Here is a 22,777-nt window from a genome sequence, read left to right as displayed (position 1 = left end):
GCTACATACAGGTCCTTGATGGTGCCATTGGCATGTCTTTATCTATGGTTGCTATTGTGCAGTTCGCGCCTTCCATTAGAAGACACTCTTTGACTAACAGCAGCATTAATCGTGTAGCATGGTGCCCCATTCGGTTAGTGTCCTAAGGAGTTGACCAGTGCTTTATTTGTAATGGAAAGGGTGCTGGTGCCCAAATCTCTGCTCTGAAATCCGCAACCGGTGCAATGAAATGTTGGCACACTTAATACCATGGCTGAATAGTTGTGAATTCAGCTCAGGCCTCTTTAATCCACTACCAGACACTCCTTGTACTTGTATCTCACTCTTACAAGCTCCTGCTTTCTCCTTTTATGACTGTTTTCCCGTCTCTCTCTTTCGCAATCTTTGCACTTTGTTTGCTTTTCTTTTTCTTGCCGCAGAAAAATAAGTGCCAATCTCTAAAAATAAGTGCCAGTGCCCCTCACTGGTTCAAATTAAGCACTGGCATCAGTGGCGTTGTGAATCCCCGCTTTAGCAGTTAAAGTGGGGGTTGTCACTGAGCCCCATTGCCTGTTAAAACATTCCTCTAAAATGTAGTAGTTTCATTTTTTAATTATGCAAATAACGTGTTAATACCAGGTCAGGACTGAGAAGAGGTGGTGAAGAGCTCCTAAGTGAGCCTTGTGCGTTTAAAAAGACTCAGAAAGAAATTATGGACAATGAAGACAGCTGAAAATGGTGTGAGAGGAGACAGAAAAGTAAAAAAGAAAAAATAAGATGGAATAAAGAAAGGAAATTGGAAGTCAAAACTTGAAGGGATAAAGATGAAAGTCGAAACCGGAAAGGTTAAAGGGGAAAAAGGTAAAGAGAAATTGTGAGAGTAAGAATATATAAAAGGAACAAATGAAACGTAGAACGAAGGAAGGGTTAAAGGAAGGCAGGAAAGATAAAAAGAACAAGGATAGGGAAGGATATGGAGGAATGGATACATGTATGGAAGGATGGCTAGAAAGAAGAACTAAACAATGGATGGATGGATGGATGGATGATGAGCACAATGACCCTTGGATAGATGTAATGGTGGAAGTATGGAGGAATAGGTAAAAGAATAGATGTATGGAATGGTCATCAAATTGATTAAATTGTTATAGGATGGATGGAAGCATGAATGAAGGGCAGATGGATAGGTGGGAGGATGAATGTACAGATGGGTGGATGTAAAGGTGAATGGAACAATTCTAGGAGGGGGCGGACTTACTTGTTTTGCTCTTTCTGTGTCATTATAGGTTTAGTTCTAAGTTGGAAAGATTTGAATCTTCTGGTTACTCCTTTGAATGGAGCTCCAGGTCTGCCAAAACCTGTTAGCAAATAATTTCGTCAATTAACCCCTTGCGTGCGGGTTTATTTCTCCCGCTGTGCGGGAGAAATAAACGGCGTTCGGGAACACGACGTCTCCCGGCCGTCGTGCGCACACGCCCACCGTAATGCACGACGGCCGGGAGACGTCGTGCGCACGCAAGGGGTTAAGGAAATATGAAATATGAACTGAAGGCAAATACTTTACTACAATTAGTGGCCTTTACAAAAGGTTTCTTTTGCTGCCCAACATTGTGATAAGAGATTGTGCACGTGTAGAAAGAAGAAAAATTGGATGCCTCTTTCATTTGGGATCCAGGAGCCGTCCTTGGAATTTTAGTAAAGTTTGCATCAGTCAAGGGAGTAGAACTTTCCTATTAAAGTGGGCATTCATGCTAACGTACTGCAAACGCATGGTCTTTTTCCGAAACCAGGACTGTGTTGTTATCCATTGGCCTGCTATTGAGATCTGCCCCCACACAAAATATCACTCAAGAAACATAGGACCATATGTAAGTAATTTCTATTTACCGATTCCTAAATACCGAATTTTACCGATTCGGTATTTAAGAATCAGTAAATGGAATGTAGGTAAAAAATCGGTAAATTTTACCGATTCTGTATTATTCGTTATTACCGATTCGGTATTTACCGAATCGGTAATAAGGAATACCTTCCTAGTCATTCCAATGGGCCTGGAGGCCCATAGGAATGAATGGGAAGCCATTCACTATTACCGATTCGGTAAATACCGAATCGGTAATAGGGGGAGCATATTCAAGGGTGGCAGGGTGTCACATTGACATCCTGTCGCACCCCTGAATCGTTCATGTGTGCACATGTGGCGCACATACATGCCCTAAGGGCATGTATGTCTGCCACATAGCACTTTTAAAAAAGCACAAAATTGCTTTTGAAAAGGTATTCGGTATTTACCATCAACTTGTAGTTGGTGGTAAATAACAAATCCTTAAACCAAAAATGCACTTACTTGAGTGCTCCCTACATAGGATTTAAGTATTCGGTAATTTACTGATTCGGTATTTTACCGATTTCTTAAAATACCGATTCGGTAAATTACCGAATCCTTAAAACCTGCCTCCTACATTAGAAAGGGCTAAATAACGGTCGGTAATGGGAAAATTACCGATTTTCGGCAGTTACCGACCGGTATTTAGCTATCTACATATGGCCCTTTGTCCTTAATTGATCACTTCTCACAACCGTACAGTAGTGCATTTTCCACCCTTCGTTTGTAAATATAATGAACGTGCCAAATTTGTAAGTAAAGTGTAGAGATGCGAAGGCAAGCTCTCACAGTATATAAAGTCCTAAAGTTGGTGCTTCATGGACCACAGTGTGTAGACATACGCGTAACCAAGGTGTAATACCAGAACATTGAGTTTCTGATAAACCTACAAGAATATCTGTTGTAAAACATAGACGACCTATGTACCTGGTCAAAGATGCGGCGTAGTGGGCACAGCTGTCAACTTTGGAACTAGGGAACCAGGTTCCAGTCTTGGCTTCAATTCAGCATTCTGTGATTTTGAGTAAATCTCCCTGACCCTAAAAAAAATGAATGTGTCCTTGTGTAATGTAATTGGTGCTCGTGTAAGCGCTAACACATTTTAGGGACCAGTTAGCTCTACATAAATCTGCATAAAAACAAAAGGTAATTGTAGATTTACTATTATTAACTCCACTTTTACATGCCATGACAAAGAATGGTAAATCTGTGGTTACTTGTATATACTTACTTTGACGATATATTGGTAGTCAATATTCAGAAGTAGGTATTCCTGTAGGCTGATATCAGAAACTTGATATTTTGAGTTTTGACATACAGCCGTGACAGAGCAGAAATCAGTATGCCAGACTATCTAGATCTGGTGTCCCCAATTCAACAAGCATTGGTAGGTTGCTTGGTCCTTTTGACACAAAGACATTACTGTTATTAATCTGTACATAGGTCCGTGTTTTTCTTGGGTACAACATCTGCATGGAATAGACTTATCTGAGCAAACTTTGTGCTTTATTTTTCATAATAATCGATCCCATTCTAACTGATGCTTGTCTTAAAACGCGTTCCTCGTTTGGCATTTTAATTCCAGAATTGTAGCTTTACACTTTACCTTTCTCTGTCTATTTCAGTTCATTTTCAATATACAAAGAATGAAGTAAAAGTGTCCTTTGCAGCAATCAAAATAAAATGGCATATTGATAGATATTCTAATTATCTGCCTGTTAAATTTCCTGTTGGCTATAGATCTAGTTTCTTAAAAACAAACAATTAAAATGAGAAATGTGTATTTACACTTAGCATGCAATTAATGTGCGATTTAGAATATTTGACAATGAACTCAATAGGTAGTTGAATAACCCTCCAAATCAGAAGAAATTGCTCCATTGTTTTCTTAAACATAATACCCCTTTAATTTTCCTCCTCATGTAATATATCACACCAAACCCATTCCCTGCTATTTATGTAGTTGCATTTCTTTTTCTTAGCATTGAATGGGCATGCTACGTTTGAGCCGGTGTATTTTACTTGTGTTTTTATTCTTGTGTTGACTTTTCTGGATGGCATCCGTGCTTTGTTGCCTGAGCATTTAATTTCCGAGGAGTTCTTTGTTCCAAAAAGAGCAGACATGGGTTTCACACTAATCGCCGATAATGTTCCCGGGAGATGCATCATCTGATTAAAATAAGGAGCTAAACAACACCATATGATTGCAGCAAGTAATTTAGTAAATGCCTTCCTCACCAAATATTAGAATGGATACTCCAGGTTTCATTGCACAGATGAAGTTAATGCCAGGCCGGATCAGATCAGATTAAGGCGGAAAGTCAGATCAGAGTGCTGGCGGACATGGGCGGGAGGGCAGCGGCCTTCTTGGAGGCTTAGACTCGGCTCACATATGGATGTTCTCCAGATTATGTGGGTGAAGCAAGGTCCTGCCAAGAGATTTGCAGTTGTATTTGTTCTTCACATAAACATCAAAACAACTTGGATGTGCCACCCTTTTTGTTGTTGATACATGCTCCATGTCATGCAGATTGGACCGCAACCTGTAAGACAGCATTTGTTTGGAGTGATATTCAATTCATTGAAAAATTGTAGTTTGTTTTTCATAATGGAAGGCGTGATAAATCCACGACATGGAAATTTGTGATGATTCAAATATAGAATTTACTGTGTGTGGCAGTCTGCAAGCTAACGCATGCATTTTACATTGATGTGGGTATGAACATTCATACATTCATTCCAACATACAAATGCTTTTGTGTGTGTGGATGCTTGTGTTGTGGTGCCCCACGAACATTCCCAGGAAGTGTGCAGAGATGTTATATACGATTTTGCATCAGTGCTGCTTGTAATACTAGTCCCATGGTCCACAAACATAAAAAGTGTGAAATGTCCCCTTTCCCGCTCATCTGTCGCAATTGTATCCTGTCCGCTAGTACATCCTTTGAATTTGTGAAATTTCCCCAAGAGAAAACTGAAATTGCTTCTTGAATCTTTCCACAGATTGCTGTTAGCTAAATATTTCCTCTCAGTAAAATGATCATTAAAAGATTGCTGAGAAAGGAATATTCCATTTAATCCTTGTAGACGTCATGGTCGCCATTGATAGGGATTTGCGCTACAGAGCCAAAGCACAAGCAGAGAGCAATAATGCACATTTTTGCTGAAGGCAATCACGTTTGTGCTTCAGGAGGTCGAAGCTGGGGTACACAGCAACATAGTTGTTGAGGCCAGTTGCAGCTTTGTTGTATTAATAAACACATTGTTGAAATATAGTTAGCAATCATAGAAAGATCTCAACCAGTTGACGTCTATTCCGTGTGATGTAGTATACGTGCTGAGAGAGTACTGAAGCTAAGAGTGGCTGGTACTGACCAATTTTAGTGTTATGCCAACTAAAACAAGTGCAGAACCAATCATTGACTCCTATATGCAGTAGGGCTTGGCGAATATTTAATTTCCTGTCCGCAGATTCTAAATCGTGAATCAGGCCGAAAATCTGGAAATCAGCTGATTTGATGCAAAGCAAATGAGGTGAGGTATCAACAGACTTTAGGACTGCAAACCATTACCTTTCAGAGATCTAATTCATTTTTTTAGCATATCATTTCTTTTTACCCTTATTTGATCATTCTTAGGCTTGTTTTTATAGATGCGTATCTTTTTAACAAATGGATGAGTTTAGTTATTTTTATAATTTATTTTATTGGGATTATTTAGAAAAGCACCAGTTTAGCTCCAGGGGATAGCATAGCACAGTAGTTAGCAGTACGATACACAGCCAGCCAACTATTTTTGCAGGAGAACTCATGACTAGATAATTTTTAATGAATTAACTAATTTTTTGTAAAGAATGAATTTAGCCATATTTTGAGTAATTTTATATGAGTAGTGGGGTTTTCAATAGTTTTTGGAGTACATTGTTTCCAAAATGTAAAGAAAGGTTTGGGGAAATTCACATTAATCTAATTTGCGCTAGAAAATAAATATTAGCCATAGATGTTTAAAGTCAAGCCTCTTATGACCAGTTTTATTTCGAGATTCTAAGTCACAGTGAGGAGGTTTGTGTGTTTTTGGCGACAATGTTCACTATAAAAGGCTTAAAAAATCAATACAATTCCGGACATTCCTATCTCAATCAGTTTGCATCCGTGCATCATTTCACTGCTCGTCTTCAAAGCCTACATTCTTTATAAATGACAAAAAAGAACAATGAATGATTCTTCATATTTTGATATGTACCAATAGGTGAGGTTTGTTTATTGTGGCATTGTATTTTTTGTGTACATTTGGGACTTTTGTTCCTCTAAGTGGATAGGTTTCATAAATTCTGAAGGCTGTATTTCACTTATAAAATACATGCTACATTGCCCATTCTTTAAAAAATGCATGATATGCAGAGAATTCGTGGGAATATTAAGACAGGGCTACACAGTATTCTTCACATTCATTTGTCTCCTTGCAGTGTGCTTTCATTGGTGTGCATCATAAACAGCAGACATTGGTCAATCCTTCTAGGATTTCTAGACCAATCTGTCAAAGTTAACCCTTGTAGTTGTCTGAAGTCAGCAGGTGGGTTTATCTCATGTCCGGCTGCTTAGGGTTTCTTGTTGCCATGGCTAATTTATATAATTTAATGTAATGTATTATTACAGTGAAGCAGGGCAAGAGTGGTGATGGGAACCTGGGTACATGTTAATGGGGTATGTTTGCAGCTTGGTGTTAAGTTACATTTTATTCTTAATTAAAATGTCTCTTTTGTTGGAGGTTAGCTTTAAGAAGACACTTAGGGCCTCATGTAGGAAGCCCAATACCGGTCGGTAACGGCCGATTTTCGGTAAATATACCGTTACCGACCGGTATTTGGGCTTTTGAGATGTAGGGGGCTCATTTCATGATTCGATATTTACCGAATCGGTAAAATTACCGAATCGGTAATTTTACCGATTCGGTAAATACCGAATCATGAAATGAGATGTAGGGGGAGTGTGTCGTGGGTGTGGGGATTCGTTATTTACCACCAACTAAAGGTTGGTGGTAAATGACGAATAGGTGAAAAACAGCATTTTTGTGCACGTTTAAGTGTGCAATGTGGCAGACATACATGCCCTCAGGGCATGTATGTGTGCCACATGTGCACACATGCAGGAATCAGGGGTGCAACAGGGTGTCAATGTGACACCCTGCCACCCTTGAATGTGCTCCCCCCATTACCGAATCGGTATTTACCAATTCGGTAATGAGGCATACCTTCCCATTGAGGAATCAATGGGAAGGTATGCCTCATTACCGAATCGGTAAATACCGATTCAGTAATTACCGAATTTTTCCGATTCGGTAATATTTACCGACTTTTTACCTACATTGCATTTACCACTTCATAAATACCGAATCGGTATGATTCGGTATTTATGAAGTGGTAAATGTAATTTACCTACATGAGGCCCCCAGTATCTAAGACTGGATGGAACTGAGACAAAATTTGTGCTGTGTGATATCCTCCCCCGAATTGCTGTATAGTGTCAGCGTATTGGTATACTGACATTCGTCAGTTGACTAGCAGGGCCCGCAGAAGTGTTATGTAGAGGTAAACATCTTGAATGAAAGACTAGATTTTTAGGAGATGCCATATAATGAGGAGAAGTGTGTTGATGAAGATCGTTCCATATGTACATACTTTTTTATTCATAGGAACAAGAAATTGCACTTTTTTTTACCAACCTTTAATAGTATTTAATGAGAAGGTGGAGGCTGAGGGTGGTGTGGTCAACTTTCTCTGCCATGAGGATAATGAGGCATATATTCACTTTGTTGGGTATCTGATGGGCATCGTCGGTGACTCAAATAGTTGCAGTCTCTGTCCTGCACCTAAATGTGGATGCCAACTTTGGAGTTTGGAGGAGGAGGTGGCAGTCGATGAAGCTTGAAGCTGTAGAGAAACAGCTCTCATGAGGTGTTCGGTTGGGCAATAGGCTGTGCCTCTTTGGTAAGTTGTTATTTTTATGGGAGTGGAAGGCTGATTCTATTATTTAGGGTAGAAGGTAAGGGCTCTGTTGCTACTGGGGAGTTAGCCTTTTGTTATAAAAAGGGCTCTCAGCCCAAAAAACTTTTATGATGTCTTCATTATGTTATGAGTGTTCTCTATGATTATAGGCTAAGAAGGTTTGCTATTTTCACGTCTCTTTTTGAGACTGTGGGATTATGCTCAGCCTTGTTTTTGTGATCTGTGTTGCATCTGATTAGCTTGTGTTAACAAATAGATGGAAAATTGATCAAGCTATAGACTTTTCTATGAGCATGGAAAAGGGTGCTGAAAGGATTCTGTAGAGTGTTTGAATATGGCTTTGATTTCATTCTCTTATGAAAGAAGATGTAAAGATAGTAGGTTGATGCTTAACAGATCAGGTTTGATTATTTTTCTTTTAGAACCTAATTTTCACCCTGTTATTGTTTCTGTTTTTCTATCTCTTAGTGTTGCCTAACCCCAGTGTATATAAAACGTGGGAAATAATGCTTTATTTGTGTACATGGGTTTGACCAGGGAGTGCTTTACTGAGGCTGTCTGTGATTGTGTTTTTAATTTCTGTCTATATTGAGGAATTATTGTTTGATCTAGTGTTCCAGAGGGAAGTCATTCAAGGGCATTGTGGATCTTGCTTTTCCTTTGCTGATAGTATTCTTTGAGTGATGAGCAAGAGGACTGTGAGGTGTTCATACTATAAAGCCTACTCAACCTACATCACCACTTACACCATTGTGATCCAAACCCTCTACATGCCCCAGATACATGTTGCTTTTTCCCTTTCACTTCCCAAAGCTGAACGTGTCCCTACTGAAATTAAGAGAAGGCAGTACTGTCCATCTGACATCTTCTCTGTTATCCCCTCCCTGCATTGTGTTGTTTTTGTCAGACAGTGTAGTGGTGATTACTGCAGGTTCCAGCATTCAAATGTTAAGTCTGTGATGGGCAGTGTTTGGATTTATGAGGGTCTTGGTCATTGTTGGTTTATGGTATTATTTGATTGATGCAGAAGTAAATTGTTTAGTAGTCACAGTACAATACCTGCACACACACCTATGCCATGTTGACTGTACCCTGCCTGCATATCCCCCAGTTGCATGTTGCTTCCTGCCTTTCACTTAAGGCTGTATTTGTTTCCAGAGAAATCTAGAACAGTCACTATTTCCCCTGCTACCCCCTTCCTTTTATCTTCCAGATTACTACCTACACAACAATCAACATCTACATCACTCCTACACCCTCACCACTATCTTTACCTTATCTGCATCTACATTACCATCTACACTATTTCACCCACCACCAATTACACAATTGCCACCTAAACCATTTGCCACAATTCACACTCTCACTAACACCCTCATCAAACCTTACACCACCGCTATTACCTTACACTACTACCAAAACTCTGCACCAACACCAATATTTTACTCAACCTTCTACACTTTATATCCCAACCTACACCCCATATGCCGAATTCACCTTTAATGCCACCCTGCACCATCTAATCCCAACATCCGTTGTTGCACTGTGGTGGGGGGACTTCAATCCCCAGCCAGCCCTGCGGCAGAGGAAGCCGCCGCCGCCGTCCATCCTTTCACACCACGAGGTGCTTGTAAAGCCGAGTAGGCTCCCGCAGCGTGGGAGCCTTTATTGCACTGAGTGGGGGCAGACTTCAAGCCCCAGCCAGCCCTGTGGCAGAGGAAGCCGCCGCTGTCCCTCCTTTTGTGCCAGGAGGTGCTTGTTAAGCCGAGTAGGCTCCCGCAGCACAGGAGCCATGGTTGCACCAAGTGGGGGCAAACTTCAAGCCCCAGTCAGCCCTGCGGCAGAGGAAGCCATTGCCATCCTTCCTTTCACGCCAGGAGGTGCTTGTAAAGCCAAGTAGGCTCCCACAGTGCGGGTCGCGCCTGGGTGTGTGCCCGGGCCAAGACCAACCAAGAGCAGGCCCGTCTTGCGCCCTTCCGTGCCTGGACCAGGCTCGGCTGGGCTTATTCTCTTGTTTGGCTTTTTGGGTAGAGTTTGGACTTTTGAACAGTCTTCATCAAATGGTTGCCAAATTGAGGGGCAGACTCAGGACACAGGGCTACCAGTGAGTACCTTCTTGTTTGGCTAGTTGTATTGGGTACTCGCGTTGAATTTGAGCAAATTATTGTTGCTTCCCTTTGAGCCGCTTTGGGAATTTGGATTCATTGCCACCATGCCCTGATTTATTCAGCTCAATGAGTAAAAAGAAGGCTCAGCCAGTGACTCCCTCGGGGCATCCGCGCCTCACTATTGACACATTCCTGGTAATGGCTGTGGGAGCTATTAACAAGGAAATAGACCGGGCTGAGGGGTGGCTCAGTCGACATAGGAAGCTCTGGGTTATGTCTTTCACCTACCATACCATTGACTCTCATTGTTCTGGCCATCCAACCTCTAGACCCATTACCTCCGCCCTCAAATCCGGCACCAGTTGGGCCAACTTCTCTAGAGCCGTCACCTCCAGGTCTGTGCCCTTCCCTCTCTCGCTTACCCCACCTTTTGAGGCTATGAGTACCCCTGCTCCCAAGCGGCAATGAAAGGCTAAGAGGGCGAAGGAAGTTCCTGTGGTTACATATCAGGGACAGGTGAGTACTGCAATCAGGCCCAATGTGGAGGAATTGCTGAACCAGCTGGCCCCAGCTCTACACAATCTCAAGGCGAACCTCACTGATCTTTTATTTCTGCTTTTGAACTGACTGGACAAGTCATCCTCCAGGGACTTGGCAAACAAAATGGAAACTGTTTTAACTACCTTAACCAAACCCTCACTTAATCAATTGCCAGTATGTCCCTCATTATTTGATACTGCATTTTTCTGTAATCCCCCAAGTAGCAGTGGCACCCCAAATGCTAATGCTCCCTCAAAGCCCAAGGGTGCATTGGTTCAGCATACAGTGCACCGGCCTAGTAGGTCTTGTCCTGTGGGAGACTGTGCGCCCCTTGTTGTTCGGACCACCCGGGCCTTTGGCCTGGCAGATGCCCCCTATTTTGGGGTGCAACTGTCCAAGGCCTTACAGCTTCCAGCGATTGACCACCCCCCAGCATGTGCACCTTATACTGTGGTCTTGGCGGGGGTACCTAGTTTAGCTGTTCACAAAGAGTAATTTACTACCAAACTGATTAATAAAGCTTCGCACTGGTTAGCACAGCACTCTGGGTTCTCTGCCAGGGATTGCCACAATATATTGATGGCGCGGAGGGTGGCCTGGATAGGCCCCTCAAGGAAAACATTTGAGGGGGATTGTATCATCATCTCAGTACGATACCTAGAGTTAGCATGGAAAATCCTCTTTGGAGCAGCAAAATAATTTTTCCCAGGATCATGCATTAAATTACTCCCACAGGGCTTTTTTTATAGACCCCCGTTGAGCAACTTGGAGGAGGAACCTCTTGGTGGGGGGGGGGAGGGGTAGGCTTAACGAAGGTGGCTTTGGGCGACTGCTGCTACTTACCAATTCCTATGCTCCCTTAGTGGACCAGAAAGAGCTGGATTGACTTATTGAGACGAAAGTGACATATATTCAGGCACCTCAGCAACTAGGCCCTTCAAGCCAGGGTGTAGAGGTAGTCCGTGCCCCACTAGCATTAAGCCCAAATTAGATTTTATTAGACCCTCTCCCTATGTGCACCCCATGGCCAACCCCGATACCCAGGTGAGGCCCGACACGTCTCCCCCTCTTTTAGCCTATCCTGGTTGTATTAACCACAATCCTGGTAGAGAACTCAGTCTTCTCTCCTGGAACGTGGCAGGTTTGTCCTCCAAGTTTTCCGATGACAGATAGCTATCGTATATTAGGTCATATAAATTCATATGTTTACAGGAAACCTGGGAGACAAAGAATAACAATTTTTTTCTGGAAGGGTACAAGACTATTTTCTGCCCAGCGGGAAACTCCCTGATATGAAGAGCCAGTGGGGGGCTTATCACACTTGTTGATTTAGAACTCTGTAAGGACTTACAGATTTTAAAGTGGGATTCCCAGGTGTTTCAGGGTATAGAATTGCACATGGGGAAAGCGCTCCCAATTGTTATAATTAATTTTTAAAGCGCAAAGAGGGCGAAGTGCCGGCCTTCCAATTTAAATGCTTTAAATAGTGCTTTAGAATCCCTTAATAAGGAGGGTTTGGGGCACACAAACCTTATTTTAGTTTGGGGATTGTAATTGTCACTTGTGTTCGTCTTTTGTAAAGAACCAGTTTACTGCACAGCCTTGCCCACTCTCAGGGGATTTGCACATGGAGCACACCACGGATGTGGAGGAGTTAAACAATCGTTTACTCACTCATAATTTGGTACACACCATAGACCATTGAATTCCTGGGCCTATCTCTCATTTGCCCCATTCTACAAAAGAAGGGGTTCAGCTACTATCATAGATTTTATTTTTGTGACTACCCCCTTGGGTGTGGTTCCTGGTTCTTTTAATATAGAACATAACCCATTTAGTGACCACAATCCACTGACACTCCTGCTGACGGGGTTGGGTATTCATCCAACGGGTCCCCGATACTCTCAGGCACTCTTAACCCCAATGAACCAGGACAGGCGACTACGCTGGCTGAGTAAAGTGTAAAGGCCTTCAATCATAGCCTCTTCTCTGCCTGTAAGTATGAGATAGCTTTATGTTTGGGTCTTTATACACAGAGTGAGAAAATTTTAAGCTTGTTTTCCTCCATCACCCAGGTAGTTTCTGGCCTTTTAACTACACAAACAGCGAGGCGTGGCTAGGCTTCCCCTTCATGGTTTGACGGTAAGTGCTCGCAGGCATTGAGGGGGTTAAAGGTAGCCCTGAAACAGGTGCCCCGGGAGAAAGACAGAGTGACTTTGTGCCAGCACTGTTACAAAGAGACACTGAAAGAGCGCAGGCATCAGTTGCAAAAGAAGGCAGGGGAGGACCTAATTGAAGCGGGCAAATTGAGGGACTCAACTCTATTCTGGAAGATCATTAATAGTCCCTACTTTGCTGAACCAGTCAGACTGACTTTGTGCCTTCACATCACGCCAGGCCAGTGGGTCTCCTATTTTGAAAAGGTATATAATGCAGGTTTCCTGGTGAAGCCATGTGTAGATATACCTTCCAGCTTGGCTGTTTCCCCCATTAGCTTTTCTCTGGATGAGGTATATTCAAGTATTAAGTTGCTATCATTAAATAAAACCCTGGGCTGACAGAATACCTCCAGACCTCTTTTGCGATAATATTGAGATCTGGGCACCTATATTGATCCAAGTCTTAAATGCTGCGGCCTCGAAGGGGATGTTGCCCTCCTGGTCCGCTGCTATAATAGTACAAATTTAAAAAACTGGGATAAGGATAATCCACAATCTTATCGCTCAATCTCACTTATCGATGCTGTAGTAAAGGTCTTGGGTCGGGTCCTCTTATCTAGATTGTCCCTGTGGGCCACAGACAACCATATTTTATCGGACATCCAATTTGGATTCCGCAAAGGCATGTCAACCACAGACCAATCTCTCAATCTTTATCTTTTGACATCTAAATACACACTGACACAACCAGGCGCCTTGTATCTAGCCTCATGGATCTTACGTCTGCTTTTGATCGAGTTAACCGGACTGAGTTGTGGGATATTTTGATTTCCTTGGGAGTGGACCCCTGCATTGTTCATTTACTCACATTACTCTATGTCCAGATGACAGCGGCAGTGAGATATTCACATGAGGGGGTCCTCACAGCTCATTTTAATTGTGCACAGGCAGTGCGCTAAGGCTGTATTTTAGCACTATTTTTATTTTCGGTATATATTTTAATGGCCTTGAGGCGGCTCAATTGGCACTTCAGTCGGATTCCCCATAGTGGGTAGGAGAACTCTGCCAGTTTTACCGATGATGCAGTGCTTATGGCCCGTAAGGCTCGGGTCTGCAGGTTTTAATAGACGGCTTTGTTGCTTTTATGGACAGGCTGGACCTGTCTGTCTCCTTACTAAGTCCTACGTATTAGTTGCTGGTCCCCTGGGGATTCGGATGAAAAGTTTCAAAGCTGGTCACCATATTCCTCGCTAAGGTCCCGGCCTTTCCCTACCTAGGAGTGTTATTTGACAACCGATTACAGTGGAGAGCCCTCTTAGTGGGGAATCTGAGCGAGGTGAATAAATCTGTGGGGGCTATTACCAGCTCTGCTAATAGACTGGGCTCATGGGCACCTGAGGTTGGTTTAAAACTGTAGAAGTCCAAAAGCATCGCAAAAGTTTTATACTGTAGTGAAATCTGGGAGTATGTTCCCTCCCACAGGTTACAGGTGGCTGAAAACAAGTTTCTGCGCTGGATCTTGAGAGCCCCCCAAGGTTTGCCAGCCTGGTCCATGCATGAGGAGCTAGGGGTCGATTATCTGGCTGATAAAATAGCAATTAAATCCTTACTGTGTTGGATATAGGTATGGACATGTGAGGAAAAGGGTTTAACCCGTGTGATCTATCGAATTGTTTGGCCTTTGAACATGGTAATAAAATTCCATGGATATGATATGTAAAGGAGTCTTTTCAACTTTTGGGTAGGCCAGACATTTTCTTTGCACATAACACTTTATGCCCCGGAGATGTTAACGTTACAAAAGACTTACACCATACATTGTCCACTGCGCATCGTGAAAATATTGAGCTTAGTAAACCCACAGTGAGGTCTTATGTTATGTTAAAGTCTGTGTTGGGTATGGAACCATACCTTTTCGCACTAACTGGTTGAGCTTAGTAAACCCACAGTGAGGTCTTATGTTATGTTAAAGTCTGTGTTGGGTATGGAACCATACCTTTTCGCACTAACTGGTGCTCATGATAGATTTTTAATCACACGCTTTAGATTTAATCAATTTCACCATCTGTTAGCATCCCCGGCTGGATTTCTTCCCTTAGGTCCTTGTCGCTGCGATCTTAGATGTCTACTGGACACGCGTCACTTTGTTTTACTGTGCAATTTGTTCTCTTTGCCAAGAAAACAATTTCTCCGGCCCCTGTTAAAGAGCTTGAAGTTTAGGCAGGCCAAAGTGGCACTTTTGCACTTACAGTTGCTACCAAATCCCTATACCCTGTGTGCACTGATAAGCTTTCTGCGGGCTGCTCACAGATCTAGGATATCTAGAATCGATTGATCTCTGAATGGCCTGCATGTGTGATGTTAATTTTAGCACGATGAGTCCTATAGTTTTAAACCCTTTGAGCTTTTTTAAATCTGTACTGTTTTAAATGCTGTACCCAACAGCACCTACGCCCTGAATTACATACTACTTTACATTTTAAATATTGCACACACTTGCTAGTCTTCCCCATACACATCATACAACATCATACACCCTACACCAAAAAGTGTACTTCCTATCCCTTCACTCTGCCTACACAACTACACCATGACCAAGACCCCAAACAGCCTACATCACCTGATCCACACAAAAATTACACCTTATAATACATAAAGCACATTGTGTAAATTCACAAACACATTCACGCACTATATGGCCTGAGACACCTAAACATACAATATGATATAGGTTCAATATGACTTACTTTCTGCACCTCCTAGATCCTACATCACCTAAATAATCTCTAAAATCTCCAACCACACCTTCCACTACAGACCTACGCTACCTTCTAACCCCCCATATCTCTTGCAGTCTTTAACCCATGTTCCACTCACAGACATATCATAGATACATCTATATCATACTCTAAATATATGCGTACATTGGCACTAAGTAAACCGCCACATACATCTACACTGCCACATTCACCTATTCTTTCACAGTCTATAATAAAAGCACATTTCTTATGGTTACCAATATATGAATATAATTTTTAATGGAAGCATGGATTTAATAACCGTTTACTCAAAGCACTGCAAACAGTACATTTATATTTTGAATTTAAGAATTATTGTGTACTGAGCAGTGGTCTAAGGCAAACCACAGCTGCCATTCAGGCACTTCTTTTAATTTCAGCTACTCCAAATGTATTTCCCCCAGATTTGTGAATGAGAAATGTGCCTAAGGAATCGGTCAGCACAGTATGGCTGAACTGCTGATGTCTACCTTGTCATACAGCTGTAAATAGGGATAATCAGACAGGATGGATTTCCTGAGCCTACAGTTTAAAGGAATAATTTGTGTCAGAATAAAATAAGCATTGGTAAAGAGAATAGATCTCACAGTTGATTTATGGTGGCACATAAAACATTTGAAGTACTGTTAAAAAAAAAGGCTTCTTATGTCTAAACGTATGATAAACAACATCCACAATTTCAGACCTTGACATTATTGTCCTGGTTGCTACTAGTGGCTCTGCCAATGCTGATACGTTTAAATGTGCAATAATTGGCAGCAAAAATAGTGTCAACTGGCCAAGTTATAACTATAGAAAACATTGTTTTGTATACTTCAAAGTATAGAACACATTATTATCTTTATCCTGTAATTTCAAAATGGTTGCACGTGTACCTGCCATAGTAACCCAGGAGGGTTGTAAGAGTTTGTGTTGTCAGTCGCATGTGAATATGCTTACAGTAGGGAATTTATTCTTTCTTTGGTGAATACAGAAAATCCTTCATTCATTATCCATATTGTCAGAAATGGTTTTATTAATGAGGGAGAGGGGTACCCTGCCAACTCAATAAAACCCCATCCAGTTAGGTTACAACACAGTTGTGAGAGAATTTCTGCTCAACCCCTGGTAGCTATGGCACAAGCAACAGGCAATCCCCAGAGAAGTTTAAGCAGTGCCAATGATTTTAAAGTAAAGAACACAACACAAGACAATTCCAAAATACTTTAGAAAAATAGAGAAAAATTTATCAAAAAAGTCAAGCACTATGGAAAAGCAACAATTTCCAGTGCACTTGGACCTAGATACAATTTCAGGCCAACTGCGATGGAGCAGAGGTTGGATATACCAAGCAGATTGTCCCGATCAAAGGTTTTACCTTCAGTCTTAATCTCCAGCTGCTGGGAAAGCGTCTACTGGTCAGTCCAGCAATCTCTACCTCCTCAAGTCAGGCTTTTGTGCACCAGGCCTCTTTCCAGCCAGGTTTCCTGCAGGGTCTAGTCCTCTTTAGGTAGGTGGGTCCTCTTAAAGATAGGGGCCCTTCTGCTTTTTTGTGTTCCTGAAGCAGGTAAACAGAAGGCCAACGACTTGGCTCTTGGAGGGCAGTTCCAGTTCCTGAGAATCAGCAGTATTCACGGGCCCTCCAGTCCACTTTTTCCAGCAGGAGCCAAGAGTAAAAGGTCAGAATTCTTCTTCCAAGAGGGCCTTCTTATTCAGATAGAGTCTTCCTAGCCAGTGATTGGAGGAATTCACCTGCTCAATCCTCGCAATTTTCTCTCAGTCTCCTTCTTATTTACTGTACTGTAAAGCTACCCAGAAGTCCCCATTTCAAGCTATCATAACCCAGCTGCTGCCAGGCAGGTCTATCTTCAGTTTTCTGACCATTTCCCTATCTGACAAGGTCATATCTGGTTTCCCCTGCTGTTGTGGCTGAAGCTTAACTGTCTATGAGGATCTTGGAATGAATAGAAGAAGCCTTCATTGGCATCTTTAAACTAAAAGAAGCCCTTTGTTCTACCCAACTGTTCCTGTCCTCTCTCAGATAGCAAATCCCTGCTAAGTGGCCAGTATTTAACAGCCTTTGGCCTTTCCTAGACCCAGAGGCAAGTCATTGTTTTATGAGCCAAAGTCATTACCTCATCCATCTTAAGATGTGTACACCAGCTCTGGCAGTGTTGCAGATGCCAGAACTGGTTTTAAGCCAGTTCTTGCGCAGGCAGCCTAAAGTACATTTTCTGCTTAAGTTATCAAAAATATTATTTCACTTTCAAGTCTAATTTTAAAATCTAAGGAAGGAGTAACTTTGAAGCAATTGTGTTGCTCTTTCCTCAGCGTGGGTGAAAATAAAGATTGCAATTCCACCATGGCCTTTTAGAGTAATGTCTAGCCAGGGCTACAAAGTGAAATATCTTTTGGCTCATATTTCATTGTAAGGGCACACTAACTCCAATATGTAGTGCACCCTATTTTATATGGTAGCACCCTGCCCTGTGGGATTGCAAGACACACTTTAAGGGTGACTTATGAATATTTAAAAATAGTCTTTTCTACCTAGCAAATTTAGTACTCACTGCCATGTCACTTTAATGCAATAAAACGTCAACCTAGCCAGAGTACAGTAGTGCTCCTGCAGACATATGTTTTTGTCACATTTGTGGGTGGTGTTAATATACTCTGCGGCCCACATATGACATTTAACTTTCCATGCCATAGATGTACTTTAGGCACCATTTAGAATGGACTAATAGGTACGTTAAGTGGCCCAAATAGGAATTTCCAAATTACAGCACGTTTTGGAGCAGAATCACAGGCACTTTACTACGATTTAGCTGTGGTAAAGTGCACACGTCTAAAGCCAGCAGAAATAAGAGCCAGGAAAATGTGAAAAATATAGGGTGACATGTAGAAAAAGGCACATTTGCTACAAATATTTTTAAAAATACAACTCTTCATCAGCACGTGTTCTCACAGTTAGATTACTGTGATGCTAGTTGATAGTGCCTGCAGTTAAAAAAACATAAAAATATGCACTATTGCAAAATCATTCTGTTAGAAATGAGGGAACAAAGCCTTTGACCATACTATCACTACAAAATTGAAGACCACTATCACCATCCAGCCTTTCACAAGTTTTACTAATAAATATGTTTCACCTTTGATGGAATTGTTCCTGTTTTTGAGAGGATATTTTCAGTACCAAGTGCAGGATACATATCGAATGTCATGGGTCAAGTAAGCCTTGGTTGTCAGAGTGAGACCTAGCAACGCGATTTCACAAGCTTAGGGGTGGAATGAAATTTGATGAAATGCCTGTGGTTATGAAGCAGGAAGAAGATAAACCATATGAGTTTTTATGTGCTGTGAGTAGAGTATGACTCATGATTAGCGCAAACAAAACTTACATTAACAGCTTCTGAGAACATGCCTACATTGTTTTCAAGCCTAATTGTTTGGATTAGATTTGCAGTTTTTTTTCTCCAGAAATGGCATGAGGATGACATGCTTAATGTTGACCAGAAATGTTTATTTCTTGATGGACTGTGTGGCTGTTGAAGTGTTTGATTGGAGTGATAGTGTTAGATGAGCAACTTGTGTCTATACTTTTGATTAATTTGTTTGTGATTGTTTCTGGAATCAATCTAAGAGAATAGTATTAGTTGTTGTAGATGGAATGTTGTATTCAGTGATGTTTTATGCTTATTGTTATGAGGAGTCATGATCATATTGAATGAAAAGGTGGACAGTGTGTTGACATTTGTTTGGGTTCAGTTTTTCTGCGTGGTCTTTACAAGTTTCAACATTTTAGGTCATCTAAACGTTTCTCAACTGCTGACAAGACAACTCGGGTATGGGAGAGTGTTTCTACAACTGTACCTATTTACAAACTATCATCTATCAGTTTAACTACACATTAAAGTCCCAGAGCCATACATTAGTTCGATTGTAATACTGTTTTTCATGTATGAAATGTTTCTTCTAAAGTAGACTTTTAGGCATTAATCTGTAATTATAATATGTTCTCTTATTTGTAATTGTAATTATAATATGTCCTCTTATTTTTTTTCACATTTTCTTCACTCTTTTTTGCTTGACAGAGTACATGCAGCCTTCTTCTCCTATTGATTCACATAAATTGTGTCACAAGACCTGTAGATTAAGCTTCAGGCTGATGTCAGCCTCTTTTCTTGTTAAGCTTTGGAGGCATCAGATGATGTGAAGTCCTGTTAGTTTTTACCTGAGCTAGGAAGAACCAAGAAACATTGGAATCATATCTGGTATATTTTCAAGTACAAGACGCCAGTCTGTCACTTTGCCGTACACTGTCTGTTGCCCAGCATAGGCTTGTTGTGCCTCATAAAGTTTATTAAGACCTGGCCTCCCTTTGTCCTCTAATTTTCAGAATTCTGGTCAACGGAATCCATATGCCCTCTTACTTAAGATTGTCCTCACTTAAGAGATACAATACACAACATTGATTACTGTGGCAGATGTTGTTGAGGTAGAAGCTGGGTTTTGTGATGTCCTCGGTTCCAACCCTAGCCACCACTACCCTGAAGTGGCTATTTTATCAGTGTGGGTCTGTGTGGATTCTGGAATTAGTACCATTCCCACTGTTGAGAGACTTTCCACCTGCTGCTGTTTGCCTCCCAATTGGCGCATACCACTTCTCCTTACAATAAATGTCCTGCAGTGTTAGTCCCAGCAGCTATTTCATGGGACACTGATCTATATTGGTCTTTCACTACTGGGTCGCCAAATGGCATTAAATATTGCAGGACTGATGTGTCCGGTGCTGCAGCCACACTGCCTGTGAACAGGGGTCCTGGCAGTGCTGCTGCATCTTATAACTTATAGTCAGTTCAAACTAGTTGTCCTTAGAGCCCAACATTGGGCACCCCAGGACCCTCCCACAGTATTGGGAGAAATGCCCAACTAAGTCACAGTTCAATTTTCTCTAACTCTCTTCACTGAATTTTGTATGCTGAAAGTTTTCAGACTTTAAAAAAACAGTGTAATTGTCAACATATAAATCAGTATCTGAATGTAAGTCAACTCTTCTAACACAGAAGTGGGATGATGACACGGTTCTTTAGAAAGCAAGGGGTTTGTGTTGATGTGCTACACTTCCTAGATGAAGTTAGGGTCCCCTTCTAGTTCAAATTTAAAAAGGCTTTATTCGATTGATTAATAACAATCATAAAAGCAGACAATTAAAAAGTATATACACAATTCATTTATTAAGACAAATGTTACATAAAAATCAAATTAAACAAATCAGTATTTACACTGACAAAAGCCCTCATTTCATTAAAAGGAATCATTTAAATAGACACACTTTTCCTAAGACTCAAAACTTTTTTCAGGAAAACTGTAATCCTTAAAACGCTATTCTCTTTGTCTAGGGATTGTAATTCCAAAAGGGCAGGACGACATTGACGGAGCCCATACTGTTTTAAGATGGGTATCAGGAGCAGACTCCTTACAGAGGAATAGAGTTTACAAAAAAGGATAACATGAATCGTGGATTGAGGGGAGATATTGTCACAAGGGCAAAGCTGGAGGTCTCGCGACCAGTCATTCATGATAGGAAAATAGACTAGTCTATGGAAGACCCCCAACCTAAATCGAGTTAATAAGAACCTATCATAGGCACCGGAAACAAAAATTCTAGGAATGGGTATGGACAGGAGGTTGATTTGTCAAGGCTGGGGCATGGTGGTGTAAAACCCCAAGTGTACAGATGAATATATTTCAGCACTTGAGGTAAATAAGAAACAACTTAACAGTAATATTAAATGCATGTGGACTAGCCCTGTTCACAAAAAAGATATCATTTTTTTTATTTTGTTCATGGGCTTGTATGTTAGAAGATTAACTACAAAATTATTGACATGCCAAAATATCACATCCTGACTATTGTGGATCTAAGTATATATTTGTAGGTATAGATTTTCTATTCCTAACCCCACATCTACGTTCCTTGAATATATATGTGTGTGCTTGTGTGCATACATATATTGTCAAGTTGCATAGATGTGGAGTTAAGTATAGAAAACTAAATCTAATTACATATACGTACCTTCACAATAATCTGATAGTTAATAAGGTGGTCACAATATTTCGCAGTTTGACATTTAAAACTTGATTTTCTTGTACCATACCAAACATATGTTATTTGACTGTCTTGAAATGGTTAGGCAGTGGAACCATTTCCCTACCATGAAACCACAAGAGCACATTACTTGCGATAAATATAATGACTTACAGGCATTTTCCTTGGACAACCTTATGAGAATAGTTTAATGTCCAAGCTCCCATACTTCTATCATGCGTTCAGAGACATTCTGTATAAAGGCCATGATGCAGTTCGGTAACACATTCTCTGTTCATTACTGAACGTGCACAAAAATATATTTCTCTGTGAAACAGTAGAGGATGTTATGTATAGATATATTGCCCTTTGTCATGGAATGCTTACGTTGTTATTATTACAAAAAATATTTTAATACAATCGTTAGTGAAACTTGTATGCTTAAATTTTCATGTTTCCATTTATGAGGGTTTAAAATGAAGGGGTGACTTACAGTCCTGCAGCTTGTAGGACTGGCAGACCTACTGTTCCAGCCTCTGCTTGTGCTGTGGTTCTCGGTGTCTTCCAAAACTCTCTAGAAAGACTCTCAAAAGATCAGAGCCTTCGGGCTAGATGACTTATAGTTCGTGCAAATGTGGATGTGACCTGTTTTCCTCTTTAACCAGTTGACAGCAGTTTACCTAAAGGCAAGTACAAACAAGACTTTTCAGAACAGTATAGTACAGAATTGAGCATTAGCATGGACCAACAGTTCTTAACCTTGGGTCTGCAAAGCCTACTCAGGGGTCTGCCACTGTTTAGATAACTTAATAATATTCGCAGATTAATAAAATATCTATGCATAAAAAGCAAAAAATACATTTGAAATGTTTTTAATGGTCTCAAATTTTTAAATTGGGTGAACATTAAGTTGGTATCCTTAGCTTGATTCATGGGAGCAGTGCAGTACATCAAACTGGATATAGTATTGAAGATTGATGACTCAATTGAAAATGTGCTGACAAAAAAAGAGCATGCATTAGGAGCAAAAAAGACAACGTGATATGCTGGAGTCTTGCATTTTGCTTAGTCAGACTGACACCATGTCCCAGTTTCTGTATTCTTCTAGGACTCCCTTGAAGAAAGTGTTGTTTCCTGCCAGTTGCCTTTCTTCTTGATTCTTCATCTTCCCTTCTTAGGGGAACCACTATTCATCCATGACATCACACAGCAAGTATCCCCTCTTACAACTGTT

General features: G+C 41.1%; 1 protein-coding gene across 1 annotated transcript in view; it reads left to right on the top strand.

The window, feature by feature from the left end:
• CAMKMT (calmodulin-lysine N-methyltransferase) overlaps positions 1 to 22,777 on the top strand; it is a 1,482,081-nt gene that overhangs the window by 1,380,617 nt on the left and 78,687 nt on the right. The window lies entirely within an intron of this gene.

The sequence above is a fragment of the Triturus cristatus genome, chromosome 6 (genome assembly GCF_964204655.1).
Source record: "Triturus cristatus chromosome 6, aTriCri1.1, whole genome shotgun sequence".
Classification (NCBI taxonomy): domain Eukaryota; kingdom Metazoa; phylum Chordata; class Amphibia; order Caudata; family Salamandridae; genus Triturus; species Triturus cristatus.
The sequence above is the reverse complement of the archived record's forward strand: the minus strand, read 5'-3'. Positions and strand labels throughout refer to the sequence as shown.